This window comes from Nelumbo lutea, chromosome 1 (genome assembly GCF_056320005.1).
Source record: "Nelumbo lutea isolate HS-2025 chromosome 1, American lotus-T2T, whole genome shotgun sequence".
NCBI classification, from domain to species: domain Eukaryota; kingdom Viridiplantae; phylum Streptophyta; class Magnoliopsida; order Proteales; family Nelumbonaceae; genus Nelumbo; species Nelumbo lutea.
In genome coordinates this window covers 83,949,425-83,954,166 of record NC_142684.1, presented here as the reverse complement: position 1 = coordinate 83,954,166, position 4,742 = coordinate 83,949,425, and positions in this window count along the sequence as shown.

Below are 4,742 nucleotides of genomic sequence, written 5' to 3'. Positions count from 1 at the left end.
AATGAGTAAATATGATTTTTTTCATGAATTTAATGACAATTCAAGCATCATTAGTAGGGTAGGCACATGCTTCCACCCATTTGCTCACATAGTCCACAGCCACAAGTATATAAGAATTATTAACAGACTTTGGAAAAGGTTCCATGAAATCGATGCCCCACACATTAAATACTTTGCAGACAAGTATGTTGTTCAAGGGCATCTCATTTCTTCAGGAGATATTACCTGTCCTTTGGCAATGATCGCAAGCACTTACATATTTGAATATGTCCCTGAAGAGTGATAGCCAATACAAACCGCTTTGTAGAATTTTTGAAGCAGTTCTTGATGCTCCATGGTGACCTCCGGCTTCTTTGTCATGGCAGAATTGTATGACTTGTACTTCCTCCTCAGGAATACATCTCCTTATCAAGCCATCCCTATAGATTTTGTACAAGTAGGGTTCATCCCACAAGTAATATTTCACATCAGAGAAGAATTTCTTTCTCTATTGATATGTCAGGTGAAGAGGCATCACATTCCCTGCCAAGAAATTAGCCAAATCACCAAACCAAGGTTCATTTTTATCATTAATCGCATAGAGTTGCTCATCTGGGAATTCATCATGTAAGGTTGAATTATCAATATTTTCAACATACTTTTCATCCAGCCTTGATAAATGGGCAGCCACTATGTTTTCACTACCCTTTTTATCCTTAATTTCTAAATCAAATTCTTGCAACAGCAAGATCCATCATAGCAGCCTAGGTTTTGCATCTTTCTTAGCAAGCAGATATCTCAAGGCAACATGGTCAGTGAATATGATAACTTTAGAAAAGAGCAGATAGGATCTGAATTTTTCAATATCAAATACTACTGCAAGTAGTTCCTTTTCGGTAGTGGAATAATTATTTTGTGCTTCATTCATGGTCCTACTTGCATAGTAAATGGTATGGAATTTCTTATCTTTTATTTGCCTTAAAACTGTGCCTAAGGTATCATTGCTTGCATCACACATTATTTTGAAGGGTAGTTCCCACTCAGGGGCTGATATAATCGGTGCTTGAACAAATTTCTCTTTAAGAATGTTGAATGCATGCAAACAATCATCATTGAAATCAAAAGGCACATCCTTAACTAGCAGATTTGTTAGGGGCCTGGCGATTTTAGAGAAATCTTTGATGAACCTGTTAGACAGTTTTGTATGCCCTTAGCTTCAATCAAAATTGATGTACTTTATGAGTTTATTGTAAATGAATAAAAGTACATATTTGATTCATGTTCCCTTGGTATGTTTCTGTGTAATACCCTTAAACTGGACACTTATTGAGACTCGTGTTAGTTTAGAATGTTCACAGCCAGTGGGTCGGTCTGGGGAGACCTATCCTAACAAGGCTGACACTGTAGTGCTACCAAGTCGGTTGGGGTGGCTTGTCTCAGCTACCGGGGTGAGACCCTAGGCACATACAGTGTGGGATTAATTGAATCTTTGAACTGGACCAGATTTCCAGTATTGCCCTGGACCTTGGAGATTGATGGGCAAAACTGGAAAGTTACACCCGACCCCTAGACTCGATTATGATACTGCACGAGGTGTCGGATCGGGCTGTCTTTGATGTACCAATCAGTGATATGCTTAGCGGGGGTCAAAACCTAGGTATGTTGGGACAATCCGAGAATTCATCTGAGTGGGTGATCATAGTGACATGATCAGCCCCTTTGTCGGACAAAGGTAATGATCGGGGATGCACTCTCATTGTTGGAAACCAAGACTGCCGGCAGCCGATTTCAACCATTGAGATTTGTTTTGCAAAGTATATTTTATATGAGATATAAAAGTATATATATTATGGTTTCTAAAATGTTTGCAAAAGGGTTTTAATTCCCGGGATCCATATAAGTGGAGAGTGCAATACTATTCCTTGCAGCCGAGGGAGAGGTCCTCTCTTGTCGGGCAGTGTATGATCATTATGGGCTGAGAGGTTAAGTGTAAGACCATTGAGGATAATACCTGATGGGCTAATCTTGCATCTGCCCACAGTCCCTGGGTGTTACAAGGTGGCTTGGCCCAGGGACCACTTAGGGTAAGTGTTGGGCCCATAGAGCCCATTCGATGGGTTTCAGGGGGTGCACTGTCTTAACAGTGTATTCGACCAGGCCTTGTAACAAAGGCTGGGCCGAACCCATGTGGCTGATGTGTAGATCAATGCTTGGGTCCCACGCCATACAAGGAAGCCCAACTGGGCAGCAGTTAGGAAGGTTAAGTGAGCACATAAGCTTAATGGGCCTAAAGCCCATTTCGAACTGGGCTATTAATTTAGTGAATTAAAGGGGCGAATTCTGAGATGGATTAGCAATTAGGATAGGGTCTTCATCCTATCCACTCAGAGAGTCCAGATCTGAATGTGATTCAGATCTAGAAACCTCCTAATAAGATTAGGATAAAGCTAATCTAATCTGCAGATAAGATAAGGGTTTATCCTTATCACTAGAAGAGAAGGCTGATCCAAATATGATTTGGATAAGCACCTCCTAATGGGATTAGGAGCTGATCTTTTCAAGTTAACAAAAGGAAGGAGGGAGCGGCAGCCTTGAGAGAGAACAAGAAATACATCAGATCCTCTTTAGTGCCGAAATCAAGAAGAGAGAATTCTGCACCCTGTGAATACTCTCTTGCCGCCTCCCTGCTCTTGCCGCCCTATTTCCCAGTTTGATCTCCAGCTGTGGGAAAAGTCAAGATTGGATCTTGACATCAATTCTTTGAGAAAGGATTGAAAAGGAAGTTGTGCTCATGTTCCATCCTGCTGTTTCTTGAGAAGGACAGAGTTCTTGGGGAAGAACACTGCTGATTCTGCTCCATCCTGCACTGCGCCATCTTCAGTGGGAGCAATCTTTGGATCCTTCCTTGGGCGTGAACACCTTCGTTGGGAGATATTGCTTCTCCGTATCAGGTATCATTCTCTCCCATTCCTTTTGGTTCAGATCTGGTTCAGTTTAAGGTTCAAGATTTATCCTTGAAAATGTGATTTTCTAAATAGGGAATGTGATTCCCAGTTGAAGGGAGAGAAAAAATTTTTGAAATTCGCCCCTTATTCCGCAATCTTTGGGCGTCCATGTGATGGATCTCTCAACCCTTCAGAACCACCTATAAAAACCGGCATGCCTGAGAAAGCCCCTAACATCTTTTATTGATTATGGTGGAGGTAATTTTTCAATCAGTTCTATTTTAGCTTTATCAACCTCGATACCCCAAAAGGATACCTTTGGAGTACCTTTTCCAAATTAACCAAGCATTCATCGAATGATGATCCATAAATAGAGAAATCGTCCATGAAGACTTCCATGAAGTCACCAAATAATGACATCATACACCGTTGGAAAGTGGCAGGGGCATTGCACAGTCCAAAAGGAATTCTCCTAAAGGCAAAGGTCCCATAAGGGCAAGTAAAAGTGGTTTTTTCTTGATCTACCAGTGCAATGGGTACTTGAAGGTACCCAGAGTAGCCATCCAAGAAGCAATAATATTCGTGCCCTACAAGTCTCTCTATCATCTGATCAATAAATGGCAGTGGAAAGTGATCTTTCCTAGTGGCCTCATTTAATTTTCAATAGTCTATGCACACCCTCTAGCTAGTTATTGTTCTTGTGGGAGTTGATTCATTATTTTCATTTATGATTACAGTCATCCCACCTTTCTTTGGTACGACTTGAATGGGACTTACCCATGATGAATCTGAAATTGAATAAATAATACCTGTTTTGAGCCATTTCAGAATTTCTGCTTTTACCACCTGTTGCATTTTTGGATTCAGCCTCCTTTGTGGTTGTGCCTTAGGACCGCATTTGTGTGTGCATACCAATGGGCTGATTCCTTTTATGTCTGCAATGCTCCATCCTATGGCCGATATGTGTTGCTTGAGTACCCTCACAAGCTTTTCCTCTTGGAGGCCTGTCAAATCAGAAGAGATGATTATAGGTAAGGTGGAACTGTCTCCCAAAAACATATATTTTAAATGAAAAGGTAAGGGTTTGAGTTCCAAAGCTGGAGGTGCTTTGATGGAGGGTAATAGTTGTTTAGAGGGGATCGACCCATCTAATGGTAGAAACTTCCCTTTTCTTGGCTTGTATTCTTCTTGGCCGGCCTCTAAATAGTTTATTACCTCCTCTACTTCGTCCTCCACTACTTGCATGTTATTACCAGAATTAATGAGACAGTTTGCAAGGGGGTCATCTATCTTTGATTTATTAATTTCTGCTGCCACCACATCAATGGAGTCAATTACATAAATTTCATGTTCTTTAGTGTTGGAATACTTCAAGGTTTGAGAAACATTAAATATCATTTCTTCTCCATTAATCCTAAGAGTAAGTTGACCCTTTTGTACATCAATTAAAGCATTACCGGTTGCAAGAAAGGGTCTCCCTAGAATTAATGGCATTGAACTATCCTCCTCCATATCCAACACAATGAAATCAGCAGGGATGATGAAATTTCCTACTTTAACTAGGACATCTTCCACTATTCCCCTAGGATATTTGATGCTTCGATTAGCCAGTTGTAGGGTAATGGTGGTAGATGTTAGTTCATGTAATCCAAGTTTCTTAAAAATAGAGTAAGGCATTAAATTTATACTTGCACCAAGATCACATAAGGCTTTATCGAATTCAGCATTTCCTATGGTGCAAGGTATAGAGAAACTCCCTAGATCCTTCAGTTTTGGTGGTAGCTTATTTTGAAGAATGGCTGAACATTCTTCGTTTAA